This window comes from Vipera berus (assembly GCF_964194415.1).
Source record: "Vipera berus genome assembly, chromosome: 1".
Lineage (NCBI taxonomy): Eukaryota > Metazoa > Chordata > Lepidosauria > Squamata > Viperidae > Vipera > Vipera berus.
The window spans coordinates 203668977-203689321 of record NC_138202.1 but is presented as its reverse complement, the minus strand read 5'-3'; the positions used below and the strand labels follow the sequence as shown (position 1 = coordinate 203689321).

General features: G+C 41.9%; 1 protein-coding gene across 6 annotated transcripts in view; it reads left to right on the top strand.

Moving 5' to 3' along the window:
- PLCB4 (phospholipase C beta 4) overlaps positions 1 to 20345 on the top strand; it is a 189466-nt gene that overhangs the window by 87576 nt on the left and 81545 nt on the right. The gene's annotated exons all lie outside the window — the stretch shown is intronic.

Sequence of the window (20345 nt, the reverse complement as noted above, 5' to 3'; positions counted from 1 at the left end):
TAACTCAAATGTCTCTCTGTGATTTTAGCTTTAGAGAGGAACACTAGTATAATAGATTATATATTGTTAACTACTTCTATACAGTATATTTATTATTCATGTTTGGTAGTTTTTTGCTTCTCTTCGCAGTTTTAGTTTACATGATAATCTGTATTTACCAGTATTGTTCTGAAAAATGTTTTGATTGACATTTATTTCCCGTGTATTTATCACATGCTCAGTTACAGTATCATTAAAATCAGGAGAACTCGACGCTTATTATTTTTGAGGCACTGTCACTCTTTTTTTCTAATTGGAGAGGGAATTGATCCATCTCCTCCAGCTCCTGTTCTGGTTCTGCCAGGGAAATTATAAGTTGATGGTCCTGCAGCTTCCTGTGAACACAAGCAGACAGAACAATTTTGGGGTGGAGTAGCTAGATGACATTTTAGAAATGGATGGAATTATTATTATTTTTAGTTTCAGGTTAATCACTGATCATTGAATGTAATTTGGTAAACCTCAACCAAAATTTGCACTCAACTTCAAAACAATTGTTTTCTAATGAATTGCTCGAAAATATGTTAACATCTCTTTTTCTGACAGCAGCGGAGAATGGATGAGGATTACGGGAGTGGGAGATGCAAGCCATCACACAGAAACACAGGAATCTTAATTAAACAGTCTCCTTGGTCAGAACCATGCAGAGAAAGGGGAATCTAACATTTGTCTGGGTTATTGATTCTGCTGTCAGATGATACTATTAGGAATCTTTTTATAATACTTCAGTTCTAATCTGTCTTCCTGTAATTTGAAGCCATTATTTCATGTCTGGTACTCTGAGACAGAACATCTCGCTTTTCTGTGTGACATCATTACAGGTATTTGAACAGTGCTCCATCATTGTTCTCATGGCTAAATATTATTATTTCTTACTTGTCTCTTGGTAAAACCTAGCATCAATTCCACTGATCATCCCCACTGCACTTCTCTGAACTTGTTTCACTTTCTCTGAACCCTTCTCAAACTGCGATGCTCAGAATTAGATACAATACTGAAATATAGCTGGACAAGTGTATAATCTTACTTCATGTCTCACTATGGCAAATGGTATCTGGATGTCTTACAGTAGTAACACTGGATACATAACTGAGAAATTAAGTGGAAGCAAATATATTTTAAATAGGGATGTTAGAAGTGTGAGAGCAGTGTGATCCATGATTCAAAATGAAAAAAGGCTTCATATTTGAAGACAAATAGATATATGGGACCTGGTGGAAAGTGGTAAGAGGATGGCTAATAAACATGGTTTTGTCTAAACTAAGATAGTTGTGTTCAGATTCTCATCTGGCATGACTATTGCATTCCTCCTGAAAAATATTAGTGGCAAATTTGTACCATTTCTGCTGATGGGACTGACTTGATAATCCTTCAACTTCTGTTTCTGGTTATCTTCAGGCTACCTTACCGGTTGTGATACATGGTTGTTTACATTAATTTATCCCTGTTTAGGAAAGGCAATAGCTCAGTGGTGGTGAACCTTTTAGAGACCGAGTGCCCAAACTGCAACCCAAAACCCACTTATTTATCGCTGGGTGCCAGGTGGGCATGGCCCACTGGGTGGGTGTGGCTGTGGTGGTCATGGAAGATTGGGTGGGTGTGGCCAAGGTAGGTGTGGTCACCTCAATGTTGCTCGTGGGGAGGGACACCTGTGGGGGGTGGGCAGGGTTGAGGGAGCTCCAGGAGGTCTCTGGCAGGTGGGGCGGTAGGCAGGATACTCATCCTGTGGGGTGAGGCGAGGCAGGGTGGGGGTGCCATTGCCATGCGGCAAGGCAGGGCTGGGGCAGCTGCTGCCTGACACCATTGGCCCCCGCACACAGAGGTCAGCGAGCGCATGGGGGCCAACGGTGTCCATCAGTAGCTACAGCCTGCCAGTCCCTCGACAGGCGCACTCTGGGGCTCCGCAGCCCGTTGCCAGCAGTTCAAAGAAGCCACCTCCGAGATGTATGGTCGGCCAATAGCTGAGGAGGTGATGCAGTGGGTAATGCCTGGGAAAAGGAGAGCATGCAAGGCCAGGAGGGACAGGATGGGGGGTAGGGAAACCAGCTGTGCCAGGATGCATTCAGCTATGTGGGATCTTGGCGAATTAGCAGGCGGCTGGTTGAAGAGGGATAGTTGCCACCTCCGGGGCATGGCGCGGGTGCCCACAGAGAGAGCACTGAGTGCCGACTCTGGCACCCGTGCCATAGGTTCGCCACCACTGCAATAGCTGGTCAGGTAGCTGAAACTGGATTTAGTCGCTCCATACTACTCAAGCCTATTAAGATATTATTAATGTCAATTAGTTTTAGTATATAAGGGAGACTGGCTAAACTTGGGAGCATAACCTTATCAAGAACAAGCTGATGATTCATTAATTTGAATCTATTTTATGATTATTGGCCCTCATCCAACACATTTTTGTGATTGGCCCTCCAACTGTAGACATTACTTTTGAATTTGTTTTTATATTCTGCATCATATTTACCCACATTTTATAAACTGAATATTCTTATGTAATTGCATGACAAAATGGAAAGGGAATTCAGCTGGCAGAGAGCAGCAATAACTTTAATTTGGGTGACAGGATGCATGTTAATTAGACTTACTGCCTGCCAATAAATATTGTCTGCTGTGATATTTTAAAACATTATTTATCAGTCTACTTCAGACTGATGCAATATATTTAGATATCCCTTTGGGTAATTCTGTATTAAATAATTGTCTCCAAAAGTCGGCATTAATGGTTGCATAATTAGATTACTTTGACTATGTATAATGTTTTTCTTTTAAATGGGAAATATCTAAAAATAAAAATGTAGAAATCTAAATGCAGAAACAAAATAAGTGAGTTTATTCATGGCATTTAGCCAGTTGTGATGTATTCAGCAAAATATGGTTAAATACATAATAGAATATGTAAATTTTGTTAGTTGTGCTGGGCATATATGTTTTTAAAAGCCTTTTTACTTGTAAAAGTTAGTATGACAATAGCTATTTAAAAATACTCTACACAGATATCTTCACAGAGAGCAGCAATAACCAGAACTATGTCCCAGGATGACACAGAGCTATAGTCAACTCCTAACTTATCTAGCAGTATTTCAGTGTTTGCTTTGTTTTGATATTTTCAAATTTGTTCTCCCAACTAATTCCCATTCCAATTTTTCCCAGGGACAATTTCTGCATGCCTGTTTTCACTTCTCCAGCATCTGACATCTAGTGTGCTTTCACCTTGAACCCATTTGATGGTGAGGTCTGGAGACATACAAAAAACAGTATTTGGCTGATTTGGTGTGCTATGTATAATTACAAGTCCTGATTGCACATGATTTATAGAATGGTAAAATGACCGAATGGTTGATCAGTCATGGCTACTGCCTATCTACACAACATCATTGGAAATAAATGGTTTGGTGTTTGCGATTAGTCTCTGGAATCCTGAAGTAGGACATTTTTTACCATTTTACAGTTCTTTGCTACAGGCCAAGTCAGCTTGGAGAACCTGCGAAGTTAGAGATTGATCCTAAACTCCTCCAAACATCTGTGTTCACTCTCCCTTGAGAGTGAACAAACACTGCTTTGGCTGCAGGTAGTCTCTGATTTGAAACTTAACATTAAGAAAACCAAGATCATGGCATCTGGCCCTCTCAATTCCTGGCAAATAGATGGGGAAGAAATGGAGGTAGTGTCAGATTTTATTTTCCTGGGCTCCAAGATCACCACAGATGGGGACTGCAGCCAAGAAATTAAAAGACGCTTGCTCCTCGGGAGGAAAGCAATGGCAAATCTAGACAGCACACTAGAAACAGAGACATCACCCTGCCAACAAAAGTGCGTATAGTCAAGGCTATGGACTTCCCAGTTCCAATGTATGGCTGTGAAAGTTGGACCATAAGAAAGGCTGAGCACCAAAGAATTGAGGCCTTTGAACTATGGCGCTGGAGAAGACTCCTGTGAGTCCCTTGGACTGCAAGGCAATCAAACCGGTCAGTCCTAGAGGAGATCAACCCTGACTGCTCTTTAGAAGGCCAGATCCTGAAGCTGAAACTCAAATACTTTGGCCACCTAATGAGAAGGAAGGATTCAGTGGAGAAGAGCCTAATGCTGGGAAAGGTTGAAGTCAAGAGAAGAAGGGGACGACAGAGAATGAGGTGGCTGGATGGAGTCACTGAAGCAGTAGGCATGAGCCTAAATGGACTTCAGAAGATGGTAGAGGACAGGAAGGCCTGGAGGAATGTTGTTCATGGGGTCGCGATGGGTCGGACACGACTTTGAAGCTAATAACAACAACAACAAGTCTCTGATTAGAGAGTTGTGAGGCCTTCAAGACTGATGTGTGCTCTTTGAGGTAGACCAGGCCAGAAATGAGACTCCCACAAACACTACTGGAACTCCATTTTATTTTGTAGAGTATACTAACAGAATCTTGAAAGCTTGCCAGTTTTTTTCTACAGAATCAAGGCAGGGCTATTTTCAGTCTCTTCCTCATACTGACTTCTTTCCCAGGGCCGAGATATTATTTACTGTTTGTTTTATCTGCAAATGGCTTTTCACATTCCTTCACTATCTCTTCCCTTCTCTACAGCCTCTAGGAAGAGAAGTGTCCTTTGTATGCCCATATTCCTATCTATTTTCAGCTGCAAGACCAGAGGAAGAAGTCTGTAAAGATTCCCCCCTCTCTTTTGTGAGGGCTATTGTTTATCCGTAGCTTTTTTATTACCAGAGATTCTATCTCTTAGTACTTCATGTGTTCAATCACATGAAGATAGAATAACATAGCCATGAGCCTCATCAAGACATTTAAGGATTTTGTATTTGGTGTTTATAAGAGGGCATTGAGAACTGTGGTTGGTCAGCTGATGGTGTCTTGGAGATATTTGTTTTTTTTCTACAGAGGTCAAGAGTAGGAAATTCATTACTGCCAGATTCACTGTTGGAATAAAATCCTGTTGCCATAGAGCAGGGGCGTCAAACTCAATTTCATTGAGGGCCATATCAGCATTGTGGTTGCCCTCGGGGGGGGGGTCAGGTAGGTATGGCCAGGGTGGGCGCGGCCTACTGGGTGGGGGCAGCTGGAGTGTGTATGGCCTACTGGGTGGGCATGGCTGCTAAGGTCCTTACATCATTGGCATCAAGGGTGCCTATGGGGGCCTGGGCAGGAATGGGACAAATCTGGGGGTCTCTGGCAGAAGGAGGGTCTCTGGGCCAGGGCCAAGGCAGCGGGGGCCGTTCCCTCACTATTTCCAGGATGGCTTCAGGGGCCACATGAAACCACTTCACAGGCCGGATCTGGCCCCCGGGCCTTGTGTTTGACATGTCTGCCATAGAGGATGATAGCTGAAGGTTTATAGGGTTTGTCCATAGTGGGAGCATGTCTCGACTGATCTGCCAATAAAACTACACCAACAGAAGAAACATCCCAGCGTAATGCTTTGTCATAGTTACTAAGCAAATGCTCCTATACAACTGATCTGGGTTCCTTCTCATGTATGCTCTTCCAAGCCAGGCATTGTTTATATTTGCCTTTGTTTCTCTAAAAGTAGAACTTTGTGTTTATTTTAAAATCCAAGTCAAGGAATCTGATGTTTCCTTGACAAGGGATTCAGTGTGTACTCTCCAATTACATTCCAGTCTTTTTGGCCTTGCTAATCCTAAACAGAACCTTTTTGTAAAGAAACTACTCTGCTGTTACATACAGTTACATTAGGTCATGGTGTACTTTACTTGGATTTTCTCCAACAGAGTTAATGTTAATGGATAGAGGAACAGGGTGCAACAAACTATAACAAGAATTCTGCTAAGGTTCTTACAATTGTAATAGTAATGTTACTGTATGGAGAGCAATCATGAATGGTAACAAAGTTTTTGATACTTATAAAGAGAAATGTAGTTTTCTCTAATAATATTAAATTTAACTATTTTTATATCAACAAAGGAATATACTGTATGGTAAGAATAGAATTCAGCTTAACTCTATTCCTTCTCTACCTTTGGCAATGGCTTTTTTTAAGGAATGATTTTAAGTGCATTATTAAAAGAATAAAATTAAAAGAATTTAATTTTAAATGCATTATTCTGCATATATGCATATAATGAATTCCACATATATTATAATTGTACATATAACTGCTGTGAGGAAGACTGGATGTCTCTTTTTTCTTTTCTATTTTTCTTTCTTTTTTTGCACTTTTATTTTTCTCTTCATTTTCTTTCTTGTTCTTTTTACTGCCTTTATATTAATTAGTATCGTTTTTACCTTTGTTTTAAAACTTTTTATTAAAATATATACAAAAAAGAATTGACCATGCATCAGACTAAGTTTAAGTGATATAATGTAGCGGTATAACTCAGTTTAATTTACAATTATGTTTCCCCATTAAAGTTGTGGGAAATACATACAAATTGCATTTGAGTTTGTTCTTCAGCATAATTAGGAACTATGTGAAAAAGAAACTTCTTATGGTAGCTAAAATTACTATAGACTGCAAGTAGTAACATCCTCATGTTTGTTTACATTTAAGATTTCATTTCTTGTCTCCTGAGTGCATGTCCATTTCTCTGTACTCTATATGATTGTATTTATTTCAATTTATATAGCTTCTCATCTCAAATATACGTCAGAGTGCCTCGCAAACAATTAACATTGTTTATCCTTTGTTATCCTTTTTGAAGATATAGCCCAGACATGTCAAACACAAGGCCCGGGGGCCAGATCCGGCCCGCGAAGTGGTTTCATGTGGCCCGCGAAGCCATCCTGGAAACAGTGAGGGAATGGCCCCCACTGCCTTGGCCCTGGCCCAGAGACCCTCCTTCTGCCAGAGACCCTCAGATCTGTCCCACTCCTGCCCAGGCCCCCATGGGCACCCTTGACGTGAAAGATGTAGAGCTGGCCATGCCCACCCAGTAGGCCATATGCACTCTAGCCATGCCCACCAAGTAGGCCACGCCCACCCTGGCCATACCCACCCAGCTCTCTGAGGGCAACCGCAATGCTGATGCGGCCCTCAATGAAATTGAGTTTGACACCGCTGATATAGCCTAACTCTCCCACAGCATTCCCCCCACCCCCGTATGGATATACAGTATATATTATGGTTGCACAGCAATCAAAGATGTTGCTGCATACAATTCATATTCTTCACACATACCCCAGGGCGCTATGTCATCTCAGCACATTAATAAAGATGTCAGTAGTATATTTTGATATTGGGTAAATACAATATCAAATTATTCAGTTGCTCCCTCCAAAAGAAAGAAAGGGAAAGGATTAACTGGAATTTAATTGGTTTTGGGGGAGGAAATATTTTTTTCTCAACTTCACCCAAAGTGTACTTACTAGGTTATGTGAAATATTGTGCATTTATTTATTTTCTATGCTAGACTTCCTTTTAAAATATAAATACCAGCCTCTCAGCCTCACAACAATCCCATTAAGATGCCTCTAATACAGGGCTTTTCAACCTTTTCACCCATTGTACCACTTTTAGGATAAGGCAATATCCGAGTACCACCAGTTGCCCAGCAAGGTGTCAAAAACTTGACCAAAAAAAAAAGGAAAAAATGATAAAGTACAGGTAGTCCTCCACTTACAACAATTCGCTTAGTGACTGTTCGAAGTTACAACGGCACTGGAAAAAGTGAATTATGACCATTTTTCACACTTATGACTGTTGAAGCATCCCCAGGGTCATGGGATTTACATTCGGATGTTTGGCAACTGATTCATACTTATAACATTCAATGTCCCAGGGTCATGTGATCAATGGCCAGGGGGCGTGGCCAGCTCATCACTCAGGTTGCGGGGTGCCTGTGGGGGGAATCCGTGGGTCTCTGGTGGAGGGGAGTGGGACTGGGATGGGTGCCTTCCCTCTCTCCCATTGTCCCTTCTTTCCTTCCTTTCTTTCCTTCTCTCCTTCTTTGTCCCTCCCTTCCTTCCTTCCTTCCTTCCTTCCTTCCTTCCTTCCTTCCTTCCTTCCTTCCTTCCTTCCTTCCTTCCTTCCTTCCTTCCTTCCCTCCCTCCCTCCCTCCCTCCAATTGTCCTGTGCTAGGCTGCCCAGATCCCAGCCTGATTTTGGCAGATAGCGGCGCATTCTCATCCACATGGAGTGGCTGGGCGAAGTAAACCACCGACATCACGGCCCTGCGCCTCAGCCTCTGCGCGTGCACAGGCTGGGCAGGGATGTCGCCAGTTCACCTCCCATTTTCAGGCACATACATTACGAACCGGCTACTTCTCCCAGTCATTTTTCCCCTACCGGAGCCCAGTGTTTGAGCCAGGTTCCCAAATCCTCTCCGTGTACATCATTCTTCCCAGCGCTGCCGAGAGATACCCATTTCTGGCTGCATTGCTACCGTTCTTAAGTTACATTTGCACCCGTCTGAAGGAAGAGAGCGACGCTTTTCTCCCTCCTCCAAAGGAAGGGAGACGAACCTGCAATGCCACCAAGTCACCCTTCCTTCGGGCGAAGTAACCTCCAGACCCAACTTTGAGACTGTTTCAGCCTGAAGCAGAGAGTCGGAGAGCTGCGTCACTCTCGCCATTTGGACCCTCTACTTTGACACCCCAGGAGCAACTTGCCTTTCAAACCTCCAATATCTAACAGAAGGGGAAACCCACTGCAAAGGTGCATCTCGCAGAGTCCGTTGCCAAGTGACGCCTGCGCTCCACCGCTGCAGAAAAAGAAGCACCTTTTTTCCTGCCAGTGCAGGCAGCCTGGGTCCTGTGAGAGGCCAAGTGGGAACGAAGCAGCCTTTGGGTCTGTGCTGCAGAAAAGCCGCAAGCAACGTTGTCGCCTGGGCTCCTGCCCAGCTCACTTGTGGAAAATAGGCTGCTTGCAAAGTGAGCCCGGCAAGAGCCCGGGATCAGCTGAGCTGCGCTCAGAAGTTGCGCTCAGAAATGCTGATCCTGGGCTCCTGCCCAGCTTACTTAGCAAGCAGCCTATTTTCTGCAAGCAAGTGAGCTGGGCAGCAGCCCGGGATTAGCTGAGCTGCGCTCAGAAGTCATGCTCAGAAATGCTGATCCCGGGCTCCTGCCCAGCTCACTTGCTTGTGGAAAACAGGCTGCTTGCTAAGTGAAGCCCCAGGATCAGCGGGCTACCCAGCACTGATCCTGGGGCTTCACTTAGCAAGCAGTATGTTTTCCGCAAGCGAGCTGGGCAGGAGCCGTTCGCTTGCTAGCCCTTCCCCCCCAAACACACCACTTGCTCACTCACCCTTCCTTGCTGGCCGCTCCACTCACTGTTCCTCTGAAAACAGGCCAGTCTGCCCCTTTTATACTTTTTCTTCTCTCTGCCCTCCTCCTTTTCTCCTCTGGGTGCACCGGAAGCTCCAGTTAGCATATTTCCACAGATCCTGGGGATTCTGGCAAGCTCTGCAGCTACAGCTGATCTCCAGGTCTGTGCGGCTCCGTTTTGACTCATTCCCTCCCCCACTATAATTAGCTAGGCTGGGCTCGCGTACCACCAGCCAGGGTCTCGCGTACCACTGGTGGTATGCGTACCACTGGTTGAAAAGCCCTCCTCTAATATATTTCTTGACTGAGAACATTCATTATACCACGTCTCTCACATTCACCCTCTAGTCCAGAATAACCCTTGTATTCCTGTATTCCATAGCTAAATGCATATGAAACAGATTTTGCAGGTAAAATCAGCTACAACACAAATAGAAACTGTTACAAATCATCCTTTTGTTTCCTTTGTGATGTCTTTGCTTTAGAAACTGCCCACATACCTATGTACAGGCTAGAGCTCATCAATTTTCGGAGCACGAGTAGACAACCTACCATACTCCAGATAAGGTTAAAATACAGGATTCAACATTAGCCAAGCTAGCTTGAACCATTGGCATTTATATTAAGCTTTAGAGAGGCACAGATTTTTCCATGTTATACAACCTTTTTTCCTCCTCTGGAACAGGAAGCAAATAGTTGTTATTGGCATTTTATATTTCAGGAAACTAGTTTCCTTTCAGGTAACTGGATTCCTTTCATCCTTGATTATAACTATGTTGTTGCCTAGGATCTCTTTGCCCTTCATGTTTTTAATATAATGCATGATCAGTGTATGTGCATTCCACCCTCCCATTTGGCATTCCCTCAGTGGGACGCGGTGGCTCAGTGGGTTAGGACGCTGAACTTGTCGATCGGAAGGTCGGCAGTTTGGCGGGTCGAATCCCGAGTGCCGCGTAACAGAGTGAGCGCCTGTTACTCGTCCCAGCTTCTGCCCACCTAGCAGTTCGAAAGCACGTAAAAATGCAAGTAGAAAAATAGGGACCACTACGGTGGGAAGGTAACAGCATTCCGTGCGCCTTTGGCGTCTAGTCATGCCGGCCACATGACCACGGAGACGTCCTCGGACAAGCGCTGGCTCTTCGGCTATGAAACGGAGATGAGCACCGGCCCCTAGAGTCGGAAACGACTAGCACGCATGTGCGGGGGAACCTTTACCTTTACCTTTACAGTGGGTTCAGCTGCAGTTCACAGAGTTGTCACACTGTTTGTTGGCTGGGGAATCTGGAGAGTTGCATCTCCTGATGCATCTGGAACGCCTTGAAAAGTGTTCTGATTGAAAATTTATATGGCTATCTTGCTTGTTGGGTGTAGGCCAAAGGAGCATTAACCGAAGTCACACTCTTCCCAAAATACGTATCAAACACACATGTGATCTTTCTTTTTCATTTAATGATTTACGTATTTTGATTTATGTTTTTTTAATGTTCATGTTTTAAGCTAGATTATCTACTAAAGACTTTTGTCATCTCCCCCTGCTTTTTTGTTATAGTATCAGTTAATTTTTATTTATGTCAAACTAAAATCTCAAGATGGTGTTTTTTTTATTAAATTTCTGGAAATTAGAGAAATCCTTGCTGGCAGTATGTTTAGCATTTTTTTTCCAGTACTTAAAGGTAATTGAATTTTCATTTGTTCTGAATTCTATTAGTGGCTTGTAATCAGCCCTTCACAATTTATTTTTGTCCTTGATTTGACCAAAGTTCTTCTTAAATTAATTTCAGTGTGAGTTAAAATGTTTCTGGTAAATTCAGTCTGATGCACAAATAAATGCTTTACCTACAGTATAATACTCATAAAATATAGAACCAAAAGTTCTTATGATTATTTCATACACCAGATTTAAGGAATCTTGGTCAAAAAAAATAGTCAAATCTTCGTCAAAAAATAGTCTTTGATATTGTTATAATGTCAGTTGCATTTTATGAATGTTTATTATCAGTTGTTGAAAAGGTTAATAATGATTTTGCCTCAAAAAGTTTCTGTCTCTGAATAATAATGAAGGGACGCGGTGGCTCAGTGGGTTAGGACGCTGAGCCTGTCGATCAGATGGTCGGCAGTTTGGCGGGTTGAATCCCGAGTGCCGCGTAACAGAGTGAGCGCCTGTTACTCGTCCCAGCTTCTGCCAACCTAGCAGTTCGAAAGCACGTAAATAGGCAAGTAGAAAAATAGGGACCACTCCGGTGGGAAGGTAACAGCGCTCCGTGCGCCTTTGGCGTCTAGTCATGCCGGCCACGTGACCACAGAGACGTCCTCGGACAAGCGCTGGCTCTTTGGCTTTGAAACGGAGATGAGCACCGGCCCCTAGAGTCGGAAACGACTAGCACGCACGTGCGGGGGAACCTTTACCTTTACCTTTTAGAAAAAACCACTTAATGAGATCTACCTCTGAGCAATGGGTCAGAAGATAGGACAAGTGTTTGTCAAGTGTTAGATTTCCGGAGAAAAAAGGAGGAACCTGCCCCACTTTACATCGGGGAGGACTGTGTAGAGAGAGTTTCCTCCTTTAAATTTCTGGGAGTCTACCTCTGTGAAGATCTGACCTGGAAAGTTAACACAACCCAGGTGGCTAGAAAGGCCCAACAGAGGCTTCACTTTCTTAGGATCTTGCGGAAGAACAGGGTAGAACAACAGCTAATGACCCTCTTTTACCGGTCTACCATAGAGAGCGTCCTCTCGTATGGTATTGTGGTTTGGTATGCTGGTCTGACAGCCGCGGATAGGAAAGTATTGCAGAGGGTAGTGAGCACAGCACAAGACATTGTGGGCTGTTCCCTGACACCACTGGATGACCTCGCCAGGGCTCCTTGCCTTGGAAGAGTGAGGAAGATTCTCAGGGATGACTCACACCCTGGATGGTATCTCTTTACTCTCCTACCATCCGGTAGGAGATATAGGAATATAGCCAGCCGTACCAACAGGCTGAAAAATAGCTTTTATCCGTGGGCTGTTAGGCTTTTAAATGGGACATAATCTTATGCAGAATTGACTTGGGAGGCCGGTGTGTGGTGTAGTTGGTTCACATAGTGTGGTGGGATGGAGGGTTTGTTGTCACTGTGTGTTGGGGGGAGAGAGAGCACGGGGGGAGGCTCAGCTAATCTCAATGTACACATGTTGTACTTTGACAATAAAGGTTTATTATTATTATTGATATTTAAAAAGGAAATAAGTTAAAATACACCAAAAAGAGCCTATTTTGAATGGAGCTCAACATGCCCATGTAGTTTTCTTGGCAATAACACAAAAGTCATCCCCCACCGTCTTGTCCCACAGTTATTTTTTTGACTTCCCTATCTAACTTACGGCTCAGGTAGATCTGTTATAGTGTGTCCAAAGGCTAATTAGGTCCATCCTTGCTTAACTTTTTGAAATCAACCAAGGCACACTGACCCTTGTTGGTACTGCTTTTGTTCAGTCAGTCATCTTCACCGTTGCAGCCTGTGGAATCACAGATATATGCTGGATCAGGGCATTTTGAAAAACAGCTTCGCTGTATTCAGTTGTGAAGCTATGATTCTGAATTGCAGAAACTGATGTGTGATTTTCTTCTCCAGTTTGTAGTATATGTTATCTGTATGCATTTTTCTTAGAGAACAGTCAATTATTAAGATAAATATACTTATAATATTTTCTTTTCAAATGACTGTTTAGGATTGTAACTAAGTTCAATATTGGATATCATATGTACATGGGAGAATTATATAGATAAATTATATAGATTATATAATTAATTATTATATAATTATATATTATATATAGAGATAAAAAGGACAAGTATAGAAAGTGGAAAGAGGGGCACATAACTAAGTCAGAATATCAGCAAATAGCCCAAGCCTGCAAAGACGAAGTGAGGAAAGCTAAGGATCAAAATGAACTAACGCTTGCGACCAAAGTCAAAAATAACAAAAAAAGCTTCTTTCAAACGTAAAAAACAAGAAAAAAGTGAAGGAAATGATTGGTCCATTAGTGGGTGAAAGTGGCAAGAAGGGGGACAAGCAACAGGGAGAAAGCAGAACTCTTTAACTCGTTTTTTGCATCTGTCTTTACACAAAGGGAAAAAACAGACCAACCTATCAAAAATAGTGCCATAAAAACAGAATAAAAACACAAGTTAAGATAGGCAAGAAAATGGTAAGTGAGCACCTGTCTAGCCTAGACAAGTTCAAATCACCAGGCTCAGATGGATTACACCCCAAGGTTCTCAAGGAACTGGCAGACGTGATCTCAGAACCACTGAACTATATTTTTCAAAGATCCTGGAGCACTGGGGAACTACCAGAGGACTGGAAAAGAGCTGATGTAGTTCCCATCTTTAAAAAAGGGAAAAAAATGGATCCAGGAAATTACAGACCTATCAGCCTGACCTCAATACCTGGGAAGATTCTGGAAAAGATAATCAAACAACGAATCAGCAAGCATGTAGAGGCAAACAAAATCATTACTAAAAGCCAAAATGGGTTTGTCAAAAACAGATCATGCCAGACAAATCATATTGCATTCTTTGACCAAGTGACAAAATTAGTAGACCAGAGGAATGCTGTGGATATAATTTACTTGGACTTCAGTAAGGCATTTGATAAAGTAGATCATAACCTACTACTTAATAAGATAGAAAAATGTGGGTTAGACAGCATTACCACCAGATGGATTCGTAGCTGGCTGACCAGCCGTACTCAGTATGTGGTCCTCAGTGGAACCACATCTACATGGAGGTAAGTGTGTAGTGGAGTGCCCCAGGGCTCTGTTCTGGGCCCAGTGCTCTTCAACATCTTCATCAACTATTTGGACAAAGGGATAGATGGGGAACTCATCAAATTTGCAGAGGACACCAAGCTGGCAGGAATAGCCAATACTCCAGAAGACAGGCTTAAGATACAGGAGGATCTGGACAGACTCGAACATTGGGCGCTATCTAACAAAAGGAAATTCAATGGTGAAAAAAGTAAGGTTCTACATTTAGGCAAGAAAAACCAAATGTACAGGTATAGTATAGGGGGTACCTTGCTCAATAGTAGTAACTGTGAGAGGGATCTCGGAGTCCTAGTGGACAATCACTTAAATATGAGCCAGAAGTGTGCTGCAGCTGCCAAAAAAGCCAACACAGTGCTAGGCTGCATTAACAGAGGGATAGAATCAAGATCACGTGAAGTATTAATACCACTTTACAATGCCTTGGTAAAGCCACACTAGGAATACTGCATCCAGTTTTGGTCACCACGATGTAAAAAAGATGTCGAGACTCTAGAAAGAGTACAGAGAAGAGCAACAAAGATGATTAGGGGACTGAAGGCTAAAACATATAAGGAACGGCTGTTGGAATTGGGTATGTGTAGTTTAATGAGGAGAAGGATGAGGGGGGACGTGATAGCAGTGTTCCAATATCTCAGGGGCTACCACAAAGAAGAGGGAGTCAAGCTATTCTCCAAAACGCCCAAAGGCAGGACAAGAAGCAACGGATGGAAACTAATCAAGGAGAGAAGCAACCTAGAACTAAGGAGAAACCTATTTGACAGTTAGAACAATTAACCAGTGGAACAACCTGCCTCCGGAAGTGGTGAATGCTCCAACACTGGAAGTTTTTAAGAAGACACTGGACAACCATTTGTCTGAAATGGTATAGGGTTTCCTGCCTGAGCAGGGGGTTGAACTAGATGACCTCCAAGATCCCTTCCAATTTTACTGTTATGATTATGATTATATGTACAGAATATTCAGGTATTCTTCCTCAAATCACTTCTTGGCATCTTTACTAAAGTACTTCATTTGTATTGGTTTCAATTTTCTTTGTAACACATGAGCATTTTTTCTTGCCTTTTGGACCAGAGAGTTTGGGGCAGTTGCTTTATGATCTCGTTAGATGTTGTAGAAATTGTTGCATAAAGGTTATCAGTTGAACTGTTAAATTCAAAGAATTGGGCATTGTTCAGCTGGTTTTGCTAAGATTATATGACTTTCATCACCAAAATTCATTGTTGTTGGCATCCAAACTAACTATATGTGCTTCAGTTTTTGATTTGTAACAAGAAGAGGCTTCAAACTCCTGATATTATTTTATAAATTCCCATAAAGTTTCATCATCTTGATTCCATAGAGAAGAGATTCTGCAAGCATTTCATATCAGTGCTGCATTTATTGCCCTTCTGTGTCAGAGAATGTTCTGATAATGACAGAGGTTTTATTGTGCTGTAGTTTCCCCATAATATTAAGAGAAAATGATGTCTACTTTTTAAAATTATTTTTAAAACTATAGTCAAGATGCTTTGTGCATTGTAAAGTCTGGCTAATTTACCTTTTATTGTTATTGAAAATGTGATAATTTTTTCATGTTGCAGTGAAGCTGTCAATACAATTAATATATTTCTTATGTCCTTTGTAGCCTTGATAGCTACAAGTTACTTAACTGTTTTGCACGTATGCTTTTTATCTTTGTTTAAAATGGTCAAGAATTGCAATTTAAAAAACACTGATTGAAAGTTTCATTAGGACATTGATTTGATTTTCATCATCTGTGTGTCAGCAATAAATGCTATTCTCCCATGAGTGTCTTTGCTCTACAGATATAACACATAAAATTCCTTTGTGCTTTTAACTGTTGGGGAGGACCAAGGGGGAAATCACCCTTGAGGAAATGCTATATTGTAGGGCAGGGATATAATATCCTTGGAAGTCTTCTTTCAAAATGATACACAGTATTTCAATGTATTTTATATTAAATTCTCTAAGATTTTGCTTAGTCTTGGTGTTACACGAATATACAGTAAGAGAAAAATAAGCCCATGTATGCGTCTTATACTTTTTAGAGAAAGAAAGCAAATAAGCCCCATCTTTTTCAGTGGCAAAGAAAAGATGACTTTATTAAATTTTGGTTTCATTTATAATTATGGGTTCTAGGGACGCGGTGGCTCAGTGGGTTAGGACGCTGAGCTTGTCGATCAGAAGGTCGGCAGTTTGGCGGGTCGAATCCTGAGTGCCGCGTAGCAGAGTGAGCGCCTGTTACTCGTCCCAGCTTCTGCCAACCTAGCAGTTCGAAAGCACGTAAAAATGCAAGTAGAAAAATAGGGACCACTGCGGTGGGAAGGTAACAGCGTTCCGTGCGCCTTTGGCGTCTAGTCATGCCAGCCACGTGACCACGGAGACGTCCTCAGACAAGCGCTGGCTCTTCGGCTTTGAAACGGAGATGAGCACCGGCCCCTAGAGTCGGAAACTACTAGCACGCATGTGCGGGGGAACCTTTACCTTTTATAATGCATATTTAAAGGGTATTGTAGCAAATGATTTTGAGTGCTTAAAATAAAATAATGGACGATCTGGGTTTAGAAAGTATAGATGAAATTATCCTGAAGAATTTTGAGGAGTTGGCGGTTGCAGGAAGAGATAGCCAGTTTTCAAAAGAGTGTTCTGCCTCTCTCATAATTGCACATCTTTGTTCCTGTATCTTGCTTTCAGAAGCAATTTGACATTAGAAGGTAAAAAGAGAGAACAGGGCTCTGAGATCACGTTAATTTCCTTTCCCTACCTTTACAAGCCTGAAATAGTTTTCATTATTTGGCAAAGTCGTGTTTGTATATTAGTGCTTCATCTCCAAGGAGTTCAGAACTTCTTTGCTTTTACTTTTAATCTAAAACATAATTTTCTGAAGGTCATGAGTGTTTGTTTAAGGTAATGTGTTATGTCTACATTAATTTTCAGCAGACAAAAGCAAAGAAATATTGAAAGAACTCCTTTTAATTTAATGTTCCAATCACAGTTCACTTCCCAACCTTCTCGTAATCAAATAAGTGAAAGAAAGGATGCAGAGCAGGGAATGTTTGGGTATGTTTTCCAATTCCTTAAAATAGCTTTGGGTCAAATGACTAGGAAGGAAGTGCTGCTCTATTCCGTCTCATAGGAATGCTTTGGGGGAATCTTTCTGGAAGGTTTTTTCCTCTTCTATCTTTTCCAGCTAATTAACAACAACAACAACAAGAAGAAGAAGTTGGAAGGGACCTTGGAGGTCATCTAGTCCAACCCCCTGCTAAGGCAGGGAACCCTATACCATTTCAGACAAATGACTGTCCAGTCTCTTCTTAAAAACTTCCAGTGTTGGAGCATTCACCACTTCTGGAGGCAGGTTGTTCCACTGGTTAGTTGTTCTAACTGCCAGGAAGTTTCTCCTTAGTTCTAGGTTGCTTCTCTCCTTGACTAGTTTCCATCCGTTGCTTCTTGTCCTGCTTTCAGGTGCTTTGGAGAATAGCTTGACTCCCTCTTCTTTGTGGCAGCCCCTGAGATATTGGAACACTGCTATCACGTCCCCCCTCATCCTTCTCCTCATTAAACTACACATACCCAATTCCAACAGCCGTTCCTTATATGTTTTAGCCTTCAGTCCCCTAATCATCTTTGTTGCTCTTCTCTGTACTCTTTCTAGAGTCTCGACATCTTTTTTACATCGTGGTGACCAAAACTGGATGCAGTATTCCAGGTGTGGCCTTACTAAGGCATTGTAAAGTGGTATTAGTACTTCACGTGATCTTGATTCTATCCCTCTGTTAATGCAGCTTAGCACTGTGTTGGCTTTTTTGGCAGCTGCAGCACACTGCTGGCTCATATTGAAGTGATTGTCCACTAGGACTCCGAGATCTCTCTCACAGTTACTACTATCGAGCAAGGTACCACCTATACTATACCTGTGCATTAGATTTTTCCTGCCTAAATGTAGAACCTTACTTTTTTCACAATTGAATTTCATTTTGTTAGATAGTGCCCAGTGTTCGAGTCTGTCCAGATCCTCCTGTATCTTAAGCCTATCTTCTGGAGTATTGGCTATTCCTGCCAGCTTGGTGTCATCTGCAAATTTGATGAGTTCCCCATCTATCCCCTCGTCCAAATCGTTGATAAAGATGTTGAAGAGCACTGGGCCCAGAACAGAGCCCTGGGGCACTCCACTACACACTTCCTTCCATGTAGATGCAGTTCCATTGAGGACCACATCCTGAGTATGGCCGGTCAGCCAGCTACGAATCCATCTGGTGGTGATGCTATCTAACCCACATTTTTCTATCTTATTAAGTAGTAGGTTGTGATCTACTTTATCAAATGCCTTACTGAAGTCCAAGTAAATTATATCTACAGCATTCCTCTGGTCTACTAGTTTTGTCACTTGGTCAAAGAATGCAATAAGGTTTGTCTGGCATGATCTGTTTTTGACAAACCCATGTTGGCTTTTAGTGATAACTTTGTTCGCATCAAGGTGTTCGCTGATTTATTGTTTATCTTTTCCAGAATCTTCCCAGGTATTGAGGTCAGGCTGATAGGTCTGTAATTTCCTGGATACATTTTTCCCTTTTTTGAAGATGGGAACTACATCAGCTCTCTTCCAGTCGTCTGGTAGTTCCCCAGTGCTCCAGGATCTTTGAAAAATATAGTTCAGTGGTTCTGAGGTCACGTCTGCCAGTTCCTTGAGAACCCTGGGGTGTAATCCATCTGGTCCTGGTGATTTGAACTCGTCTAGGCTGGACAGGTGCTCACCATTTTCTTGCCTATCTTAACTTGCGTTTCTATTCTGTTTTTTATGGCACTGGTTTTGGTAGGTTGGACTGTTTTTCCCCTTTGTGTAAAGACAGATGCAAAAAACGAGTTAAATAGTTCTGCTTTCTCCCTGTTGCTTGTCACCTTCTTGCCACTTTCCCCCACTAATGGACCAATCATTTCCTTCACTTTTTTCTTGTTTCTTATATGTTCTCTTGTTGGCTTTGACTACCATACCAAATTCGGTCCCATTCTCTTTTTGGGTAGGGGGAGTTGTCCTGCTGATGGACAGCCAGATGGACCGCAAGAGCCTTGAATGCTATTGCATAATATGTTTCCAAAATTCCATTGAGTTGGATAGCATAACAAGATAAGGACAGAATGCTGAAGAAGGTTTCAAGATGGTTCCCCCCCCCCAGGTCTTTTAATAATAGCGCCACTCTGAGTCCCATTTCATTCTGCTTTTGAAGGTTATCCTGTGAGTGGATAAAAGGCCAGAGGCCTGAAGTCCTTTGCAAAATTTGTTTCTACAGACTTTTAGGTTGTAAATATTTTTTTAAAAAAGGTACACCTAAATTCTGCAGAGAAAGTGTAGCCTTTTAGAACTTGAAATAAAGGCTGCTTTGTTTATTCAAATGAAAATTATGTTGTCTAGCAATACTTTTCAGCAATTTCCCAAGGCTAAATTGTTTTGCCTTTCTTTTTGTTGGTGTTTTTTCCCCCTCTCCACATTGCAGCTTTTAATGAGATCACCATATATTGTTCTTTAGCTGCCTCTGGCTATTGATGCTCTTCATATTTTCTGACTTGTAACCCCAGGGTTTACTTCAAAATCTCCGTGATTAATAGTATTAAATAGCATTTTGAATGTTTTCATTTTTTTCCCCTGAATGTTTGTCATTTTCAGCTAAAGATCTTAATGAAAGTCATGATGGTTTAATTCTCAATTCCATCACTTAAAATCAAACAGTTGATTAAAATGAGAACTTATAAATATTTACTAAAATCAGTGTGATGAATATTTTCTTTGCTACTAGCCAGGCTTCTACCACCAGAGTGAATTTTTAAAAATTGTTATTTTATTCTAATAACAAAACCACATAGATGGTTATCATGAGCAAAGAACATCTTTCATTCTAAGAAAGAGATCATGAATACTTTTAGAAAATTAAAAGGATTGGTAGTTGGTTGGTACTGATTTAGAAGCATGTCCATTGATCTGGAAAACAGGTAAATAAGGGTAAATAGTGTGCCTCCTGTATGCCAGAAATTATAGGCATCTTCAGTAATTACCTTTCCAATAAATGAATGCTTTGTTCTTATTGCACCCTCCACAGAGCCTTTTGTGAGCATACCTATTATACAATCTCAACATTTCAAATGGTGGTTATTGCTAGTTAACATACCTTACAGGCAGTGCTTTTTTTGTAGAAGAAAAAGGTGCCGGAACTCACACATGTCATACAACCCACTTTGCCTACCCTACAAGTTTCCATCCAAAAAAGGTGCCGGAACTCCGTTCTGAGAG